A 23,786-nucleotide genomic window follows, 5' to 3' on the forward strand; every position below is an offset into this window, starting at 1 on the left:
CAGAGGAAAAAATTATACACTACATACAGAGGAACAAAGATAACAATGACAGCAGAATTCTTGCTTGAAAAATCGTGAACGAGAACTCAGTGGAATAACATCTTTAAATTAGTGAATTGAATTCTATCAAGCTAGAATTTTATACCCAGATCTGTCAAAACAAAAGCAAAATAAAGACTATCTCAGACATACAGAAGCTGAAAGAATTCATTGCTAGTAGACTTTCACAATAAGAAATGTTAAAAGAACTATTTTTAAGCAGAAGGAAACTGACACCAGATTGGAATATGGATCTACATAAAAGATTAAGAATACTGGATACATACAACAATGAAAACCCAATTCAACCAAAAATAAATAAACAAATTAAGAAAAGAAGGGAAAAATCATATAATCACTGCAATAGATGCAGGAAAAGAATGAAAACATCTAACATACGTTCCTGATTAAAGAAAAAAAAAACAGCCCTCAGTAGACTAGGAATGGAAGGAGACTTCCTCAACTTGATAAATGACTTCTACAAAAAACCTAACATCATACTTAATGGTGAAGGACAAAGTACTTTCTCACCAGGATCAGGAACAAGGCAAGGATATCTGCTCTCATTGCTTCTATTTGACATTGCACTGAAGGTTCTAGCCAGTGCAATAGGGCAACAAAAAGAAAAGACACATTCAGAATGGAAAGGAAGAAGTAAAACTATCTTTATTTGCAGATAACATGATTATGTAGAAAACCTGACAGAAGCTACGAAAATGCTACTGGAAATAATAAATGAGTCTATCAAGTTTGCAGGGTACAAGATCAACATACAAAAAGATGAATTTGTCTCAACAAACAATCAGAGATCAAAGTTTTAAAATGCTACTTATAAAAGTATCCAACATATAAAATACTTAGCATAAATCTGATAAAAGTCTTGCACACTGAAAACTGTAAAATATTGCCGGGGGAAATTAAGAAAGACCTAAATAAATGGAGAGATATAAAGTATTCATGGATCAGAAGATTCAATATTGTTGAGACATCAATTCTCCCCAAATCGATTTATACATCAAAACCCCAGTAGGCTTTTCTATAGACATTGACAAGCTAATTCTAAAATTCATATGGAAATAAAATTTAGAATAACTGAAACAACTTTGAGAAAGAACAAAGTTGAAGAACTAACAGTAACTGATTTCAAGGATTATGAAGCTACACCTTCAAGACATTGTGATAGTAGTGTAAAGATAGACAAAAAGACCAAAGGAACAGAATACAAAGTTCTGAAGTAGAGAGATGTGGAGAACTGACTTTCAGGTTCAAAGACATTTCAGTGGAGAAATGATAGTCTTTTCAACAAATGATGCTGGAACAACTGAATATCCAGGTGCAAAAAGAAAAAAAAAAAAGAACTTCCATCTAAACCATATACAGAAGTGAACTCAAATTGGTTCAAAGATCTAAATGTAAAACATAAAACTATAAAACGTCTAGAACAAAACAGGTGAAAAATTTTATGACCTTGAGTTTGGTAAGATTTTTTAGATACAACACCAAAAGCATAATGCATAAAAGAAAAAAACAGATAAATTAGACACCATCGAAATTAAGAATTTCTGCCCTGCAAAAGACACTCCTGAGTGAACGAAAAGATGAGTCACAGAATGGGAGAAAATACCTAGCAACTTACCTATTGGATAAAGGACTAATTTCCAGAATATAGAAAGAACTCTCAAAACTCCAGAAAAATATAGATAAAAGATTCAAAGATATACAGATGGAAAATAAGCATATGAAAAGATGTTTGACATGATTAATCATTAGGGATGCTACAGTGAGATACAACTACACACCTATTAAACTATCTAAAATTAAAAATACTGAGCATAGCAAATGTTGGCCGCAACGTGAAGAAAATGCAGCTCTCATACACTGCTGGTAGAGATGTAAAATGATCAAACCACTATGGAAAATGGGTATTTTTTAAAAACTTAAACATACACTTACCAATGATGCAGCCATTCTACAGGCAGGCATTTACCCAGGAGAAATGGAAGTAAACATCCATACAAGACTTGTACACAAATATTCATAGCAACTTTATCTGTAATAGACAAAGACTCAAACAACTCAAATGTCCATCAATGGTCAATACATAAATGGTGGTACATCCACATAAAGGAATGCTATTCAGCAATAAACAGAAATGAATTACTGATATATACAACAATATGGATGAAGATTAAAATAATCATGCTGGGTTAGAAGCCAGTTAGAAAAAAGTATACACTGTATGATTCCATTTACATAAAATTCTAGAAAATGAAAACAGAAAGCAGATCAATGGTTGCACGGCGATTGGGAAGTGCAAGGAACGATGGGAAGGAAGAATTACAAAGAGACATTAAGAAACTTTCTGAGGTGATGGACATTTTGAGTTTCGTGATGTCCTCATGGTGTATATGTATGTGTGTGTGTGAACACAGATTATTGCATGTCAATTATACCTCAAAAAGCTGTTAAAAGAAATGATATTATATAAGAGAGACAATTGGGGAAATTTGAATAGCAACACTTTATTAGGTAATATGATTGTGTAGGAATTTAATTTCTTCAATACTGTGTATTAACAGTATCGTCGTTACACAGGGAAATAGTTTTTAATATCCAGAGAGGAGGGCATCTAGCTGACAAGAGAGGGATCGCAATTGTGGCAGATGGTGTGGGACACTGAGGAAGATGAGGCTAGAGCAGTGACCAATGCGTGACGGCACAGTGAAGACAGTCATTTGTCAGGTGACCTGACAAAGACGGTTGGAACAGACTGCTAAATGCAGGGCCGTTTCCGCATACTAATCTCACGCAATCCCCTCAACTAGCCTTGGCGTAACAGAAAGTTTCTATTAGCTTGCCATATTGGAGGGGGGATGGCACAATTTAAGGTGCAGTAGGTTGTGTAATAAACTGTCACAATAGGGTCCTACAGAAATAGTTTTTTAAACCGCAAAAAAATAAAACTTGACCCTTCCCTCACAACGTATATGAAAATTAACTCAAAATGAATCAGAGACCTAAATGTAGCTATACAACGTCTGGAAGAAAACGTAGGAGAAAACCTTTGTGATTTGGGGTTAGACAGTGGGGTCTCAGAGAAAGATTTCTTAGATTAAGACACAAAAAAGCAGAAAGCATTTAAGAAAAATTGCTAAGGGACTTCCCTGGTGGTTAAGACTCCAAGTTCCCAATGCTGGGGGCCCGGGTTCGATCCCTGGTCAGGGATCTAGGTCCCACATGCATGCCTCAACTATGAGTTCGCATGCCAGATCTAAGAAGCCCATGAGCCGCAACTAAGGGGCCCATCTGCTGCAACTAAGACCCAGCACAACCAAATAAATTAATTAAATAAATATGAAAAATTAAGAAAAATTGCTAAATTAGAGTTCATCAAAAATTTAACACTTCTAGTTTTCAGAGACACTTTAATATAATGAAGATAAGTCACAATCTGGGAGAAGATATTTACTAAACACATATCTGAGAGCAAGGACTTTTTCCGTTGCTTTTTATATAAAGCACTCTTAATTCTCAATATAAATATCCAATTAAAAAATGGATTTGAACAGACACTTCATTTAAAAGGATATTTGCACATGAATAGACACTCAACATCATCAGCTATTACAGAAATGCAAAATGTGGCAAAAACCACGAGATTCATCTACACACCTACTAGAAAGGCGAAAATGTTTTTAAAAAACACATATAAGGATCAGGTGAAGATGTAGAGCATCTGCAACTCTCATAGACTGCTTGTGGGAAAGCAACATGGCACAGGCACTTTAGAAAACGGTTCAGCAGTTTCTTAAAAAGTTCAATAGGCACTTAGCATATGATGAAGCAATCCCACCCTGAGGTATTTTACCCCAAAGAAATGAAAACATATGCTCACACAAGACATATGTTCACACACACATGTGAGTGTTTTCAGAGGCTTTGTTCATAATAGCCAAAAAACAAGAAGAAACTCAAATGTGCATCGAACGATGAATGCGTAAACAAACTGTGTATCCACACAATTAGAATACTGCTCAGCGCTCAAAAGGAACGAGCTACTGACAGGTGCAACAAAACAGATGAATCTCCAAAGAGACTGGCTAAGTGAAAGAAGCCAAAAACAAAAAGCTACACACCACATGATTTCACTTATCAAATATTCTGGAAAAGGCAACATTATACGGACAAAAATCAGATTGGTGGTTGCCAGGGGCTGGTAGTGACAGGAGGATGGATTGACTACAGAGGGACATGGGGGGTCTTTTGGGAGTGCAGAAGTTTTCTTTACCTCAAATGTGGTGGTGGCTACAGAACTACACGTTTGTCAAAACACATCACACTGTATATTTAAAAAGAGTGAATTTTGTTAAATGAAAATTATACATAAGTAAACCTGACTTAAGAAGATAATCAAACAAACCTAAAAATACAACTGAGTGAAAATCATGTAAGAAAAATCAACTTACAGTGTTTCCAATTCAAGGGTCAGCATGAGGATGCTTTCCATTGCGGTAAGTGACACTTGTGCTGTTCCCATGTCTCTGAAGGAGAAGCCCAAACATGCATGATATAAAACCCAAAGACAAAATTTCTAAACTGAAGAAGATACTTAACATGTGATTCCTTCCACTTTGGCTTCTTACTTGCCATAGATGATAATTCCAAAGAGCTCTTTTGGAAGAAATTTAAATTTGCATCATCAAATTAATGACCTTGGTGCTGAACAGTACAATCATTTTCTATGATCCTCACTTCTCATTTTCAATTGCATCTACCTCTTTTGATCACTCTTTTTTTTAAAAAAAATAATGTACCCCTTATTCCTTTTTGCTTTCTTGGATAAATACTATTCCTATATGCATCTTCATGTTCCATATCTATATGTGTTCTTCAACACTGTTCTCATCCTCTGCTGGCTCTCTTACCCATATATATTCTTTCTTAATCCTTTTCTTTGCCAATAACTCTTATTTTCAATAACCCAGTTAAAATCTAAATTATGACTGTTTAGCCAAAGTACTCAAGTTTGACGAAAGTAAAAAGGAGCAGAAATTATCTCATGAGCCATGAAACTCTTACAATACTTACAAAGAGTTTAATGCTGGCACTTTAAAAAGACAAGAATCTTCAACTGTTGGCAAAGGATTACGATTGAGAATTCTGAAAAATGGAATGGAATTAAAATTATCTGCATTTTCAATTACTTCCATGAAAGTTTATATTCATTTTTTTTGGTATGGAACTTGAAGGTTAAAAATATCATTTTATGTCTTTACCTATATATCACCCTTAGAATCTGTAAAACACTCTTTCACTGGGAACTACCCAGGTCTCTAGATGACAAAGTGGAGAAGAGAAACAAACAAACAAACAATAAAATAGAAAAAAAGTGGCTAGCAAAGAAAAAATATGCCAAAGTACTTTTCACGTTAAAAACCCTCGAAGTGACTATGCTGGTAGGAAGCCCTTGCTCTGTAAAAAAAGTACTATTTCTAGTGTCCTCCATAATTCAAGGTGTTTTTCTTTCATCTCTACAAATTTTGAAAAATTTCATGATTTAAACTACCCAGCTAAAGAGAAAAATAAGGCTAATTCCTTGGTTCTGGAGCCAAAGAAGAGAGAAATCCAAGAGGAACTGGTGAAAGCCATACTCCCATCACATAGTCCCGTGTGTATTCTTGTGCCATAGCTTTTGTTACTGTGTATGTAATCAACTGTTTATTTGTCACTCTCCTAGATTGTCAGCAACTTGAGAGCAGGGACCACACTTTATTGTCATTATTATTCCTGTGCCTGACATAGTGCCTAGTATTTACTAGGCATTTAATAAATGTTTGCTGAATAAATAAATAACATTTTGTTTATATATCAATAAAATAAACAAATTAATTTTGGGGAACAAAATTTTATTCCAAAATGTTGGAATAGATTTTCTTCATAGTTCTTTCTTTCTTCCTTTTTTTTCCCCTTAGTTCTTTAAAACAAATAAGGGGGAAAAAAAAAACAGAAAAGAAACAGGAAGAAAGAAGAGAATAGCTGACTTAAGGTTAACTCTACTCAAGAATTATTAGTGTACTTTTGCAGAATATTATAAAGATAATTATCAAAACTAATATCTTTTGGGTTGCCATGCATATGTGATCAGCATTTAACATTTCATCCTCACAGTAACCTTATGTGATATATATATTACACAATTGTACAAATGAGGAAACTGAGGCACAGAGGAGTTACATAACTTGTCTTAAGTCATCAAGCTCGTAAGAAGCAGAGCTGGAATTTGAACTCAGTTCTGACTCTAAAGCCTGTGTTTAACCTGAATGAAAAAAAAAGGGTTGTTTTTTTTTGAAACATCTGTTACTTTAACCTTAATTTTGACAGCACTAAATATAGAAATACCTTTTCAAACTTCATCTACCCATCTGGGAAAGCCTCTATGAGAATTATATTTTCTCTTTTTATTTATTTATTTATTTATTTCTCTTTTTATTTATTTTTTCCTTAATCATCTCTTGTGATAAATATTTAATTAGCCTATGGCCATTGAGACTTTATAGATTTTTTTTAAAAAGTTGCAGGAAAATCAGTAAAAATGATGGAGGAAGGACATCTGAAAATTCATCCCTGCATGGAAGCAACAATAACAACAACAACAAAACTGGCAAAAATGGTCAGAATCAACTTCTTCTGAACTCTGGACATTTAACCAACATGCTGGCAGTAAATGGGGGAGCAATTTATTCCAGGAAAACAAATTAATTTCTGTAAGAACAATGAGATCTGTGTTGCTTTAACTTGCCCTCGACCTTTGGTCTCCATGCCAGTGGTAGCCTTGAAAAACAGCCCACATCCCTGGTACCAGAACGAGCAGCATGGACTGAGAGGTCCTTCAAAGCCTCATTCCCAAAGAACTGTCATTGTTTTACATGTCTGGTGGTCCCCTGGAAGACCTCACTTGAAAGGCTTGCCTTTGACCTGACTGAGGGCTGTCTAGTGAGAAAAGCCTCTGCTCAGGTGGCATTTCTGGAAAACATTTTCAAGCAAATATTTTAACATGGCGGTGGCATGAAGCAATGGATAACAGTTTGGGGCAAAAAACAACCCAACCGCAAAGCTTTAAAAGAAAAGCTGAGGAATGAGATGTGCACAGACACTTTGAAATATTCCAATGTATTCCTGGGAAACTGGAAGACCACAAGACATATTCCTGGGCATCTAGGAGAATAACTGTTAGCATTAATAAATGAGTTCAGCAAGGTTGTAGGATATAAGATCAATATCATTTCTACACACCAGCAATGAGTAATCGAAAAATGGAATTTAGAAAACAATTCCATGTGGAACAGCATCAAAACAAATATAATACTTAGGGGAAAATTTTACCAAGTAAGTGCAAGATTCACACTGAAAAGTACAAAACTGTTGAAAGAAATTGAAGAAGATCTAAATAAGTATAAAGACCTGCTGGATTCATGGACTGGAAGATAATCTTATGAAAATTTCACTACTTCCCAAATCGACCTATGGTTCCATTGCAATTCCTATCAAAATCCCAGCTGACTTCTTTCCAGAAATTGCCAAGCTGTTTCTAAAGTTCCTATGGCAATTCGAGGAAACAGAATAACCAAAACAATGTCGGTAAAGAACAAAGTGGGAGGACTCACACATCCTGGTTTCCAAACTCAGTTCAAAGCTACTGCAATCACAGTGTGGTACTGGAATAAGAACAGACATGTAAATCAATGGAACAGAATTGACAATATAGCAATAAACCCTCATATTTATGGTCTATTGATTTTCAACAAGGGTGCCAAAACAATTCAACGTGGAAAGAACAGTCTTTTCAAATGATGCTGGGACAACTGTACATCCACACACAAAATAATGAAGCTTCACACCGTATATGAAAATTAACTCCAAATGGATCAAATATCCAAACGTAAGAGCTAAGGCTATAAAACTCTTAGAAGAAAACACAGGAGTAAATCTTTATGACCTTGCTTTAGACAACAGTTTCTTAGATATGATACCAGAAGCACAAACAACCAAAGGAAAAATAGATGAATTGGATTTTATAAAAACTAAAAAGTTTGCGCTTCAAAGGACACTATCAAGAAAGTGAATAAACATATAGAATGGGAGAAAATACTACAGGTGGGAAGAATAAGATGCAGTGGGGAGAAGAAAAGTATAGTAGTTGCTAGGTGTGACAATCTCAAAATTTTGAACTATTACAAATAAAACAGCCACCCTGAATCACCCCAAAGGGCAGACCCAAGTTATTTTTGCTTTTAGTGTTTATGCCTTTCTAAATCTGAGAAGCTGCCAGGATTCTAGTACATAGCAAAAAGTGAGGACAACACCCTCAAGTGTGTAAGCTTTTGTGTGTACATAGCTATGTAAAGGAAACCAATGCTAGCTGACTGGGGGAGCATTAGGGCGGCTCTGTGACCGCAGCTCAATTTGCCTTCATAGTGTGGACACACCTCCCGCACTGATATTCTCAACAATGGGGTAAATAATTCAATAGGGATAAGGCTTTGATTTTCCTCTTATTCTCTCTTCGTGCTTATGTTCTTGGTACAATATTGATGTACCACGGACAAGCCAGCATGTGAATGTGCTCTGTCTGCTTAAGTTATATAGCCTTTCTACATTGTAGAGTCCTTCAGTTTCTAAAATCATGGAGCTTGTATTGTTAGATCCAATGAAGTGACTAAAAGAATTTTTAAACATAAGCCATCAGTCTGGACCTGCATAGGTGAATGAAGGAGAAACACTTTACAGTCAGAGAAAAAAAGCATACTTAACATTTAGGATTATCAACCACTGCCGGTTTTCCATAGTATATTTCATTCCTGATTTTATCTGAAAGAGATATGATGACTACCACCATTCAAAAAGTGGTACTTTATTAATAAGCTCCTGGCTCATCTTTGAGGTAGATTTCGGATTTAAAATAGACTACCACACTGCTAACCACTTCACCTGATATTTCTCAATAACATAGAGGCTTCATTCAAGAAACCTACTGACTTATAATTACCTGACACCCGGTGATGAATCAAGGATTTGTGGGGCCTGAACCTCATCTACTTTGGGAAATCCTAGCTAATAAAAACAGGCAAAGTTATAAATAGAAAAATCGCTAGGACCCCTCTCAAGACCTTGGAAGGGACCTATGCAAGTGAGGAGCCCTGAAGCCTAAGGTTCATTGAATTCAGGATAAATCCACCTCAGCTGGGGCCCTTTTCCAAACTTATTTAATGCAAGCAACTTATAAACACCCCAGTAATATGTCATTATAGGTAGTAAAATGATTTAACTCGAGGGTGGCATCTTCCCTTGGTGGCTTGCCTTTGGTAAGAGATGCAATAAAGTTTGTATCTCACCATGGCAAATGTTTCCTAAAGCAACTTAGCTTTGTCTATTAGAAAGACTTAGTCCAAAACAAAGACTTACTATACTGTGACAGTCTTTTGAAAGTAACTGTGAATGAGTCTTCGGAGTACAGTACTAATTTATTTACAACACCAGATAGTTCTGATTCTTTCACTACCTTTTTCTGTCATTTAAGAGGAGCACAAATTCCAAAGGAACAAGTTGGTGCCTCTTCCATTACAAATCTTTTCTAACCTACCACCCGTTTTCTACTTCATCACCCCCCTCCCTCACCTTGTTACCCTGCTGCATAGATGCTAGAATGGCTCTCATATATGTTTTCCCATCAACATCCATATTTCTCCTTCCAGTATGAAAGCTTCTTGGGGACAAAGTCCCTGCCCTATGCGTCTTTGTATCCCCAGCACTTAGTAGAGTGTTCACAGACAGTGGGCAAGGCACTCAGTGAATGTTTTGGAATGAATTCATTAATTTTTAAACTGTGATTTATTTATTTATTTCCACAATGTATTGTCCTGTGTTGCCTACATAACTATAGTGAAACTCTGATTCTTATAAGGAACTCTTGGTGTTCTGGGATGTTTAGGAAAGGTGGTGAGTTTCAGACGTTGTACTGACGCTACTAAAACCTCCTGGTGAAGGGACCTCACGAGCCTGCTCTCCGGTGTGCTAACAGAAGAAAAACCGACCCTCGGTGCTCTCTCCCCAAGGTAGGCGTCAGCAAACCAACAAGGGAAAGGCAGGAGGCCGCTAAAGATAGGCATCTGCAGGAATTGTTAACCCAGCTCCAGACACAGCCTCAACACCTTCATTAAGCCAAAATGTGGGAACTGTGTGAAGCTGGATTTCTGAACCACAAGACAGGTAAGAGAGTCTTTTCCAAAGCCAGGTGTAGAAGAGCTCTTTCCCTTGAGTCTAAAATCGCCTTCGGGCCATTGAACGTACCCACTATCATTTCCTTGTGCCATGAGAAATCAGAGAAGTTTTGAGCTGAAGGGGTGGAAAACCCACACTTCTTATTGAAGAGTAGTCAGCAAAGAAAACATATTGAATTAGGCCACAGCAAAGTCTTTTCTTTATATTTTTCACACTACAGCTGAACACAAACAACGTCTTTTTCCATACCTCAAAGGTTCCTATTGGCCACCGATAATTCACTTCAGCAATATATGCTTTTTTGAAAAATAATGTTCTGGGTGGCTGGGGAGAGCCCTGTGGTGGGTGTTCAGGAATTCTTTCTGCTTTACCATTTAAAAGAGCTAATGATGGTTGGGGAAGCACCCACACCCACTGAACCACACCCTGCTCAACTTAGTTCTCTGCAGCTCTGTGTTGCATACATTTTAAGCAGTTAGGAACTTTGCACATGAAAAGGAATCAAAGTGAAATTCAAAAGTGGAACTTCCTGGACCATTCTCATATTGGAGAGGCATCCGTGGGATTCCATGACAATGCTAATCTGAGTGTTTTTGTTTGGTGCCTTTAATTGACCATGCCAAAGATCAGTACTATGGAAAGCAGAGCCTTTCATATATATGAGTTAAACAAGTCTCTTGGCCTCTTTGTACCTTAGTTTCCTCATTTGAAAAAAAAAAATAAATGGCTCTCAAGACATACTTTCCAGAATTCATACTGGGCTTACTTACACCCAGCTAACCAATAACTGCATGATTGCTTTTACACACAGTTGTTTACATGTATTCATCTTCTATTTCACTTACAACTTGTGTAAAAACTGCATTCCATGCCAGGCCTGAAACGTTCCAAAGCTCAGTTCTGTGAGTAAATTGCAACCAAGATTTCTACAAAAAAAGACACGAGCAAAAGAATTAGAAAAACAGATATTCTTTCAGAACATTTATCCATTGGCAATAATTCTCATTTATATATGATGAAACGTAACATCACTACTCCCTCCATACACTAAAGAAATCTCACTGTGGGAGATATTATGATTTATACTTTCATGATTATATATGTGGTGCATTAGATACAAAATACTAAATGCTCATTAAATACTTGTGTTAAGTGATCTTTATTTCTCTAGCTAGGCAGCACTATTGACAGTTTGGGCTGGATAATTCTTTGCTGTGGGAGGCTCCCCTGTACACTGTTGGATGTTTAGTAGCATCTCTGGTCTCTGTCCACTAGATGCCAGTAGCGTATACAGTTCTGACAAGCAAAACTGTCGCCAGACACTACCAAGTGTCACCTGTGTGCAAACTCACCCTGGTTGAGAACCACTGCTCTTGATCCTGGGGGATGTTGGATGCTCAGCATGATCCTGCTCTGTGCTGGAACTGTCACCTCGGGATACAATGGAGACTGAGCTACAACTTCCTTAAGGAGCTCTGGAGGCTGAGGTGGGGTCTTCTGCTGGACTGGAGAAGGTTCAACCTCTTTAGTGACCTGTGGATTTATGGGAAGTGCCAGAGCCAGAGATTTAACAGTGACCTTGTACAAGTGTGACTGCTGAGCTTCATTTACCCCATGATGAACACATGGTCAAACTACAACCTCCTTAAGTGTCTCCAAAGGCCGGGCGAGGGCCTCCTGAGGACTTGAAGTTTCTAGTTCCTCAGGGGCCTCTGAAGGCTGAGATGGAGCCTCCTGCGGAAGTGGAGGTGGTTCTACCTCCACAGTGGGCTCTGCATGCTGAGCCTGGGCCTCTGCCTGGGGTGAAAAAGATTCAACGTCCTCAGGGGTCTGTGGATGCTGAGCAGGGGCCTCTTGATGAAGTAAAGATTCAGCCTCCTCAGTGAGCTCTGGATGACGAGTTTGGGCCTCCTGCTGGGATGCAGAAATATCTCATCCTCAGCAGAAGACTCCCTGTCGTGTAGCTTTTGGGTCATGTGTTCCTTGCGTGTGGCGCTGAGAGGCCTATACATACCCCTAAGCCAAAGTGGCCGCCTTCTCCCGAAAAAGCCCTCCTAGAACACAGAAAGGGAAATATTAATTCTGCATCTCCCCTGCTTTCTCTGGCCACAGTACTTTATCCTCCTCACATCTACCTGACTCTCACTTTCCCCTGAGCTTCTCTTACGCAGCAGAAATCCAAAAAAGCCCCTTGGAGGAAAACACACACTGTTAGTGCTGCATGTCACTTTTCATCTCTCTCACAATGTGTTATCTCTGCTTTCATTAGGACTAAATGGGGACCTCAGTCCATAATCACAATGAGCAAAATCACCACAGACCCGGGATCATGAAAATCATTGCATGCATGCTGGCCTTCCAGAAGTTCTCTGTGTCTGTCCAAAATGGACCCCAAGTGTCTCTGGAGAGACATTTGTATGTGGCTTAGCATGGAGCATAGGCAGGATTTTCAGCCCCGTTCACCTTTCTTTGCCCTTGGCCAACTGCCCTCGTGCAGTGAAAACACTTGCACAACGGCACTGGGCAGAAACTCGTTACTCCCTTAGACGCGCTTCACACCAGTCCGCTTCGGACTTAGTCGCACATGCAGCATTTGCTGCGGGTGTGGGTGTGGGGAGAAGGTGATTTTATTTTCCTGGCTGCTCTATCCTATACGTTGAATCACACCAAGTAAACACCTGAACCCAACGAGCAAAGTCATCTATAGCTCTCGGACTTTCACTCTGCAGGCTGTCACTCAGGTGTCAGTGAATTGTGGAATCCGTTTAAAGGCCACGACCAGCAGGGAAGCACAAAATACTCTTTTTGAATACAAATAGAAGAGAAAAAAATCACAGTGCACAATAAGTTTGTTTCAGAAACTACTTATGTCCATATAGTATGTGTCTACTCAACTGTGACCTAAAACGTAGCTCACAGCCCAAGCACAGTGTGTGATCAGTGGAGAAGTCCTCAGTGGAAAGGGACCATCTTCTTCTTGGTAATCACCAGCAGTATGACCATGGGGCAAGGTAGTTTCCCTTTCTCTTTCTCCAGTTCCTTATTACAAAAGGAAGAGACAAACTACTGTCTAAAGTTTCTCCCGGTTAAAATTCTATGAGGTTTGGATAAAGGGAATAGAGAGTAGGGGCCTGAAAAACAGTAGGATGAGAAGGGAAGTTTTCTTGCCACTTTCCAGAAGGGACTCATATGTTCTACCTTTTGTCAGCTTTGAGTGAGGCCAGCCCCTAAATCCCCAACCATGTGGCCCTCCCTACCCCAGAGCCTCCTAGAAGGCCTCTGGCCTGGCCTGATGCCTGGGAGCCAGGCATCCGCCCAGCAGGAACAGGTACAACCAAAACCTCTCCCCGTCCACCCTCTTTCCTTAAAGGACTAGTGAGAGCAGATGAATGTGTGCCAGTCCTGTTCTAACTCAGCTTGGGCTGCGGAGCTAATTCTGCTGAGAAATAAACTAGGGTAAACCATTAGGGTAATCAAGCGTTCTTCCTGCCTTTGCTGAGGAAACTGAAAGAGATGAGTTCTAAGTTCTCCTCTAGTTGTAAAATTCTGCTTTCAAAGACCAATATTTACCTTCTGCTTCTTTTTCTATCTTCCTCTTTTGCAATTCTAGGAGAAGAAATCTGTTTTGAAAGAAAACAGGATCATGATTATCCATTACAACTATTTCCAAATCCTTATTCATTCCTTTTGACTTTAAATCTTATCTATCCAGTAAGATGATAACTCTTTCAAGGAAAGGAATTCTACCCTGTTTAAGAATCCTTTGACTCTTCCACAGTACCTAACTTAGGGTCTTGCATGCAGCTGGCGATATATTTTATTGACTGTTTTAGATAACGTTCAACAGATAATTCCTAATAAAAACTCTCAGAAGTAGGAAAAGAAAATAAAAGTATCTGGCAGAAACCTAAGCATTGTTCTAAAGTCAAGAACAAGAGTAGGATGCCCAATCGTTACTGCTACTATTGAGCATTGTGGAGGAGGTCTTAATCAGTACGATAAGAAAAACGAAGTATTGGAAAGAAGAGACAAACATATCTGCATATGAAACAAGGGACCCAAAAAGACCAAAAGAATCAACTGAAATTTTATTGGAAGTAACATGAGTAAGATGGCTCCATACAAAATCAAGAGATCAACATATTAGCCTCAATAGCTTTCCCATATAACACAACTAACTAACTAAAAAACAGAAGGAACCTCCCGTTTACTATATCAATAAAAATGCGTAAAGCACCTAGGAATAAATTTAGCCACAAATTTGTAAGACCTATGTGATGAAAATATTAAAACTTTTTTGAAGGACGTTAAGAAGTACTTACATGGCATGAGATACCATCCTCCTAGAATGTTGTAAAGAGGTCAATTCTCTTCAAATGAAACTAAAAATTCAATGCAATCCATTTTATAGCCAAAATAATTTTTAAATAAAACCTGGCCAGCTGACATTTGGTAGAGAATATATGTAAGAATCGTTATGAGATGTATGCAAAAGAAGGTCAAAGAGTAGGACCTTGCCCTACCAGATATAAAATATGTTATAGAGCAACTGGAAGTAAGCAGTGTGATATCAGTACTGGTACAGGACAAGATAACTGGATCACAGAACAGCATCCAGATGAAGATAGCATATTAGACCAGGGAAGAAGGAATAAACCATTCAGTGAAAGATTTGAAAAGAATCAGATCTTCATGTAGGGGGAAAAAGTTAGATCCCCTACCTCAACCACACGAACAAACAAATACAACAAATTCTGGACAGATTATAAAAGTACTTGAAGAAAATATTAGAGATGGTTTTTACGTCACGAGGTGACAAAGGCCTGGCTAACAAAACCCACCCCACGTGAGCCATGAGGAGACGACAGGCAGATATGGTGGCAGACTGTCAACACACCTCCTACTCTTCACAGCCCTTGCCCCCTTTTCCCCTGGACTGTTTGTCTGCTTCTTGTTGACTTATAAAACTCTTGGGAGTTCCCTGGTGGTCCACTGGTTAGGGCGTGGCTCTTTCACTGCTGTGGCCCGAGGTTCAATCCCTTGTCAAGGGACTAAGATCCTGCAAGCTGCACAGCATGGCCAAACCCCACCACTTCGAAACAAACAAACAAAAACTCTTTATGGTAAAGAAATACTGGCTTTCATTGAATTTCAGTGTTTCGAATATTTCCAGTGTTTTTGTCTCTAAGGAGACAAGACAAAAGAGTGCAGTAGGGAGCACCAGCTTTGCAGTCGGGTGAAACTGCCTTCTGCTTTGGGTTTGGCCGCTGGGGCCTTACACTGATCTCCTTCATCTATGAGGGAGGGATAGTAATATCATCCTCACAGGACTGTGGGCTTTAAATCAGACAATATATGGAAAACTCTTCATCTTACGCTTGGCATGAATCAGTGCTAAGCTGGTGTCACAGACAAGATGGTGGAATATATCAAAGGCTCTGCTTGTGGCATCAGGCTCTGAAGGCTCTTTCCCACCAGAAGATTATAGAAATATTGCTTTTATTTTCTTCTAATACCTTTATGTGGTCTTTTTTCACATTTACGGATATATGTTTATTTAAGATGAAACATGGGGATCTGCTATTTACCCCCCAAATACTTAGGCAGCTATTCTATCACCATTTATTCATTTTCTTCCGCTGACTGCAATATTAAAACATGACATTTCAAAAGTCTTAAGAACACAGGGGCCTATTGCTGGACTCTATCCTACTTCAAATAAATATTCGGTTGAATTATTCCTCACTGTGGAATCGACATAACGCCTCATCTCTCTTCCGTTGAACACCATTATTGTCTACCATAGGAAGGACACTGCGTGGCCCCTGTCCTCCAAAAGCTTATCGTATATGTGGGGACAGGAAATAACGGTTAGGACTCCTCGCTTTCACTGCCGAGGGTACAGGTCCAATCCCTACTTGGGGAACTAAGATCACACAGGCCCAAACAAAACAAAACAAAACAAAACAAATGCAAGAAGTTGAAAACAAGAAAAAGGGGACTTTACAGAAATTCTAAAAATGCCAAAGGCCATATGCCACCTGAGATGTAGAGGGTACAGTCTGGGCAATGGCCAATGACTAGCAAGCTAGTCCCCAGCCTCCTAGGCTCAGAAATCATACTCTTCCTCACCAAGCGAGAACTCACGTCTTCCTGTTGTGGCAGTCTCACTTGAGCAATATCACAGGATTGATCAAACATCAGAATGCCAAATTATTACTTGACAATGAGAAATACATCTGTTCTACACACAGGGCATCTGTGTCTACACAAGCAGAGAATTACCTTCTGTGGGGACAGGCCTCCGTGGCACACTGAAGCACAATCACAGAATCGAAGGCTACTTGGTGACAACAGAATTAGAAAAGGAATCAGCTGAGTCCAGAATTTAATGGGAAGGCCTGAGGTAACTGGATCCATCCATCTCCTCAACAGGCAGCCTGGCTAGTGGGCCTGACTCTGCAGTTATGCTGCCTAAGGTGCCATCTCTACTCTTGGGCAATGTGAGGATGGGCACTGCCCATGTTGGTCTCTCCTCACCTTTTCTATGCTTTCACTAGTGACCAACCCTCCTGCAGATAGACACATTTCTCTTTAGAAGTTAGTACATCATGTCAGGTTTGATTCAAGTGTGATAGGCCAGGAAGCCATTGGTCCTTACACATCTCTGCTCAGCTCCATGATGTGCTAACCTTGGTGGTTCTCTCCTGGGGGGCTGCCTTTCAAAAAACTGCTTACCACTTTTGTGAGTTCTGAGGGGAGGGGATTGCTTTGCTATGGCCCCTCAGAATTGGTGACAAACCTCACAGGACTAGGATCAGGAGGGCTGGAGTATTCAGGGAAGGCTTTACAGAGAAAGATATCTGAACTTGAGTTGGCTTTTCAGAGATTCATAGGAGTTCCACAGGCAAAGCAAAATAAAGGAATTTTCGATGGACAAAGGCACAGACAAAAGTAGGAATGGGTATGGTGTAACTAGCGTATAGTGAGGAGCTGCTTTGGCTGGAATGGAGGGCTGCCATTACAGGAGAAAAGATAACTAAAGTAATGTGGAGTGGTAGGGTAGAATCAAGACTGTCAGCCTATTAAAATCACTCTTTTAATGTTAGCAACTGCCTGCTGGGAAAAGTAATAAACCACTAGGTAACTGAACAAAAGGTAAACAGGCTAGCTCCAGGAATAGGCTACTATAACTATTTGAGGGTAGCCTGCTGCAAGATTTTACTTGCAGTGTTTTAATGGAACCTATCTACACAATTCCTAATACACCGGAGAAGAAAGCTGCTAAGTAAACCTGAGGAATTGACGAGATCACACTTTTGTCTTTTAGGCATGTCCTTTTAGCCCTCCCAGGGTGACTGATAGCTCCTTGAGTATGGAGATCCTATATCTCTCATCACTTCAGCCAAGAAGGAAAGAAATCAACGGTAGAATGAGAGTGACTGGTGAGGACCTCAAATCAGCATACTTTCTTGAGTTGAAGAAAATTTACTATCATGTCAACTCTGGCCTTCTTATAAACTTCACTTGTCAAAATAGTCCAATAGCTTGTTATCATGGATCCAATTCCATAGGGATCTCCTGGGAGTGAAGTTCCTTTTAAAAATCCTGTGGGGACTTCCCTGGTGGTGCAATGGTTAAGGATCCGCCTGCCAGCACAGGGCACACAGGTTCGATCCCTGGCCTGGGGAGGTCCCACATGCTGCGGAGCAACTAAGTCAGTGTGCCACAACTCCTGAGCCCGTGCAGCTACAGCCCGTACTCCACAACAAGAGACGCCACCTCAGTAAGAAGCCCATGCACCGCAATGGAGACCCAACGCAGCCAAAAAAAAAAAAAAAAAAAAAAAAAACACACACACACAAAAAAACATCCTGGGAATATACTTTTCATTAAAAGAACAAAGTGTATGTCAGTCCTCATGGCTAAAGGGAAGAATCAAGTAGTAGCAGGTGGAAAGGTGGATTTGATTCTCAGTTTCTGGGTTCTGAATCTGAATTAATTATTGTCCTTACCTCAATGAGACAGAGAATTCTAACACAAATCGTCACTACTACAGGTACAGATACTGCCAAGATGAGTTTGTTGTTATAGTCATAACCTGGAACTTCTTTTGTGAGCTAAAGAAATATATCACAATTTTTAAAAACAAGGAGATAGAAGGGATGAAAACTTACGATTCTTCATCCTATTCTAAACGATAGCTAACTATTCTTAAACTACTATGAAACCCAATCCTTCCAGGCGAGTAGCTTCTATAAGAACAAGCCAAATTTAATGTTATTAGTCTTATCATTAGCATTTTCTTCTACAATTTATCTACAATTTATTTATCTTGTGTTATGTCCTTTTCGCGTCTACCCTAGGAATAGTGACACACTCTCTCAATGAGCAAAGTTGGAGATCACTGTCTTAGCCCGTTTCATGGCTGAAGATAAGATACTGACTAGGAGCCCGTGGTATTCCCGCTTGGGCACGTTAATGGCATGTCCTAAACTGAGTAAAAGTCCAAGTCCCATGTGTCAGGGGTTATCCTCACCTCACTTGACTCCTGCTCTTTCTGCTCACTCTGGGCTTCTGTGCTCTCACTGATAAAGAGTTGTCAGCTTTCCACTGGTCCATATCCCATTCCGCTTTGGACACATTTACTTCTTGCTGCTTGCTGAGAAGCTTCATCAGGAGGCCTGTTCTAGAGATGAGGTTGGCACAGGCCAGCTGCACGTGGGTGTCCGAGCAGTCTATTTTCAAAGTCTGGATAACATGAGAAATGAGCCTTTGCACGTCATTGTTGGGGATGAGGGACCAGAGCTGCTGGTTTAGCTGAGTTTCAACTTGATCACCCGGGGATGCGAGCCCTGGGAAAGTGAAGCCTGTGGGCTTAGAGGATAATTCAGTGACCATGTTGTGGTGCTCCCATTGTGTTTTGTTGCTGTGTTGAACAGCTGGCATACTGTTGTCTGCAGCGACAGTAGAATGTGCAGTGGAGACGTTCCTATGGCTAGTGTTTCCAGGGCCGGTTCCTCCTGGCAGAGTAGCGTTTCCTGTAGAAATAATTGCTTCAGAAACATTTTGTGCAGTATTGTTTTCTGAAGTAGTGTTTTCTGCAGAAGGGTCTGAAAGAGAAAATAATTCTGGAAAAGGATTTTCCTGAGAAGTCACTTCTCCTGAAGATGAAACAGCCTCTCGTGGAGGGGAATTTATGAGACTCCTCACGACAGAGAACGGAGGGCTTGCAAGCATCACTCTATCAAGTGAACTTTTCTTTCTGAACTTTCGACTCCCTTTTTTCTTTTTTCTTTTTGTTTCTTTTTGCGGTACACAGGCCTCTCACCGTTGTGGCCTCTCCCGTTGCGGAGCACAGGCTCCGGAGGCACAGGCTCAGCGGCCATGGCTCACGGGCCCAGCCGCTCCACGGCATGTGGGATCTTCCCGGACCAGGACACGAACCCGTGTCTCCTGCATCGGCAGGCGGACTCCCAACCACTGTGCCACCAGGGAAGCCCCTCGATGCTTTTTAACTTTGGGTTTTCTGTGGACCCGATGAGACCTAATTTTATGGAAGATGTATTTTTTTTTCCAGAATGTGAGATTAACTCGAAGTCCTTAATATTTCTAACTCTTGCCTTTGCATCTTCGAAAACATGAATAGCGTTGGATAAGTCTTTTGATTTGCTTTTAACCTCAGATGGGGATTTTGGCGGGATGGAGGCACAAGGCCTGCCCTTGAAGTACGGTTTGAGGGGAGAGGAGCCTGCGGCCTTGTGTTCCTTTATGAATGAAGACTCTGCATCGGAGGACTTTCCCACCAGCTTCCTGGGCCTCTGCACCATGAGGAGCTGTTTCAGCTTTCTTGGGGATGGCCTCCTGAGCTTTCATTCTTTGGCAGTGTTCGCCACAGATGGCTGGGCATTCTGTTTCCTCCTGATGCTCTCATCTCCCACTGCTTTGAGGTGCATTTTCGGTATGCCCCTTGAGGACCTTGTTCACTCTCACCAGCTTTTCCTCTGTACTCTCAATCTTTGCTAGGCTGTCTGTCTGTGGTTGGGCAGTTTCTAATTTCTTTTGAAAGATGTAGCGTGTAAACATGGCACTTAAAAGGTTGGAACGCGTACACGTGGCAGGTTTTTCTTCCTTTTTAACCTCATCAATTTTTTCTTGAGTTTCTGCATCTAACAAATTTTCCACAAAATGGAGTTCCCTCAATTTGTTTTTTTTAGTTGAATTGTTGGGTACAGGTTTAACAGAAGGGCTCCTTGTATTGTTTTTCAAAAGGCCCAGCGGCATATGTCCATCTTGTGTATTTGAAAAAAGAAGTTGAATGAATGGTAATAATGTTGATTCCACATCTCCTAGATTTCCCTCTGAGATATAAGGCAGTATGTAATTTAGTGTACTGATAATATCACTTTTATTATTAAAGTCCAGCTGCTCATTCATGAAGCCTGACAAGCTGACAGCACTGTTAGGTGAGGACATCCTCTCTGACTCAATAGTCAGCTCGGTGCTGTTGTTCTCCTTCTGGGCTTGTAAAACCTTCATCAACGATCCTCCTGCATTCTCTATAGATGTTTCTTCATCTGTCAAAAGAGAAGGGACTGTTTTTGATCACTGAAGACTGATGGGACAGCCTTTTGTCAGTCCACAGCCAAAGAAATTAGGAATCAGTCAAAGTTTGAGTGCCACTTAGGAGAAAAAGAAACCCACACTTAAGCCTATGACTGGCAACAACAAAATGTGAAAAAGGTCTCTCTTGAAAAAGGGGCTATCTACTCAGAAAATTCTGTAGCGTGAAATATAGGAACTATATTCAGGATTACTCCACTGGTTCCCAGGGGCCAGTACTCAAGAAAAGCCAAGGCTGGAAGACAAATATTCCCCTAATCAGCTGGACTCTCTGCAGATCTACTGTGACTCCTCACATTCACATACCCCATCCTGTCCTGCCTCAAAGGCACGGGAGTGTGAGGCTTCCTCTCTCCACCTCTTCAGTGTGCTTGTGTTCTTGCTGCTATCACAGATCTCCACGACAACCACCGCCGCTAACAGGTCGTCATCTGGACATGTGCTTCTCCAACTACCCACTGAGTCCTTTGCTTAGTCCCTGCTTCTATATATCCCAGTCCCCGTAACAGAAGCCTCTATACAGAAAACAACACTATGTCCGCCCTGGCTCTTTGCTAAAATTTGGGCAGGGAGCTCGGGTATAAGTTAAGAGATTTGCCAGATTGTATGCCCATGTGGAATGTTCAACAAATCAATGGAATAATACTTGAGGCCCTAAAATGTAGACGGGAAAAAGCAACTTCTGTCAGATGGCTACTTTGCTTTCAATTCATTTTACTTCTAATATTTCCAGCTCTACTTGGGGAACCATCCAAATCTTCTGACTGTGTGAAGGTAATGTGTACCAGTGTGTAGCTGGGCTTGTCTCCCAAAAGGATTAAAATTATTTTTGGTGAGGGTCAAAGAAGGAGGGAAGGGTCATGAGAAAGGAGGAGCAGAGGCTAGCAGAGAGCCCCAAACTGGGGACAGGAGATCGGGGCCCTAGGGTCATAGCACTTAACACCGCTGATCTTGTTTTTCCTCACCTGTAAAAGGAGATTAAAAATGCTTTTTCTGCCCACTTCTGGGGGAGAAGGGAATAATATAATTAGTAAAAAAAATGTTTGGGGGAGTTCCCAGGTGGTCTAGTGGTTAGGACCCGGCACTTTCCCTGCTGTGGCCCGGGTTCAATCCCTGCTGGGGGAACTAAGATCCCACCAGCTTGGTGGACAAAGGAAAAAAAAAAAAAACTGTGTTGAAAAATCAGCAATATTGTCTTTATATAAGTGGCAAAGTGTTATTATTTATGATGTGCTCTAGATCACTGAAAGAGACCTGTATTCAAGCTACCTGGGCATGAAAGCACATTTTGGAAGTCATCAAGTTAGTGTCCATAAATCTAATATATAGAAAAATCGTTGAAAGCCCCTGAGTGTTTTGTGGATAGAAAAACTTGCGATTCAGAGCAAGTTCAGAGCTGGACAGTCAAAGAAATAACTAGCTCTCCCATGCATTAGAAGGGCTTGGTAGCAGCTTCTGGTTATGGAACCAGAAACTCTCAGGCTCCAGATAGGACATAAAACAGCATCACTTGCACTCTTTATAAAATTGCAGAAACAAACCAAATAAACAAAAATATATTTACACCTGTCTTATAAGACAAAGGGTACTTGAGACCTAATGTATATAAAATCAGTTTACAAACTGTGATGTACTATGTGAATAAGTTGTCATTTGCAGAGAGGGCAGCATAGGATATGTGGCCATTAATGTGAATTCCCTTCCCCCTTCCATTCCTTTCTCTGGTTCCTTTACATATGCAGATCAGTTACATTATGAAGCTAATAATGTAACTGAGCTCTTCTTAGCTTAATAATGTAACCAAGAATCTGATTTTTAGCAAGGGGGTAATTCTTAGAAATTTAGGGAGCTGGAACTCTAAATGAATGTATTAAAATAATGTAATTACATCATTAGTTTTAAAATGTATCATCCTTGATTAAAAATAACAAATTAACTTAAAAATTAAAAATGTATTATCCCGCAATTGAGACTCACCACAACGTGTGACGTCCCTCAGGCGTTCACTGTCACAACGCAGCTTGACTGTCTCACAGACAACCTCAATAGTATTTTTAAATTGGCAGAGGCAGCAGGTCCTATGGCTGGGTAAGATCCTATAAATGGAAACACAGGTAATTAAATTCGTGGTAAAAGAGTTACCTGAGTAGGTAGAAGAGGTAGGCCAAGGCCACCACAGACCAGTGCAAAAAGGAGTTCTTGGGGCATATGGACTATAGAACTGGATAGGGGCCGGTTGGCCAATTGCTGCCCTTGACAGTTGGAAATAAATATAGAGGAGGAGAGAGGTGCCCAACAGAAGGATTAGGATGGCAGTAGGTATGATATGCCTAGAAAAAAGGGAATAGCGATTAGAATTGGGTGACACTGAACTGTAGTTTAATTCAGAAGTATCTCCTTCCAACCCGAAAGCCTCACTTTGGGTTGAGAGTACACAGGAAGAAGGCAGACTTCTAAGAAGAGTATGAATAAGACCGCACATTCTGGAGTCACTTTCTCAGTTCCTATTTGTGAGGAGTAATATATTAGAAATTATTCTAGTAATAAAAAAGCATCATGTGGCTAAACAATAACAGAGATCGCATTGACCAAATCTGGACAAAAGGAACATTCCAAAGAATAACATTATCATTATAATAAGGTATAACGTAGTTAATTGAAAAAAAAGCACATGAGTTCATAATGATACTCCAAATGAAAAGTGGGGGAGCTCTTCTTTATAGAATAATGTCAGCTAATAAATGCAAAAGGAAGGATAGAATTAGGAAAGTGTTATTTTGCAACTATCAATGTAATAATCGATTCAGACAAGGATTATCATTGATGCACAGTTGGGTGAAGAGTTG

General features: G+C 40.0%; 1 pseudogene; it reads right to left on the reverse strand.

The window, feature by feature from the left end:
* Positions 1-23,786, reverse strand: part of LOC132479139 (leucine-rich repeat-containing protein 37A3-like) — a 43,333-nt pseudogene that overhangs the window by 5,345 nt on the left and 14,202 nt on the right.

Source organism: Mesoplodon densirostris, chromosome 18 (genome assembly GCF_025265405.1).
Source record: "Mesoplodon densirostris isolate mMesDen1 chromosome 18, mMesDen1 primary haplotype, whole genome shotgun sequence".
In the NCBI taxonomy this organism is placed as follows: domain Eukaryota; kingdom Metazoa; phylum Chordata; class Mammalia; order Artiodactyla; family Ziphiidae; genus Mesoplodon; species Mesoplodon densirostris.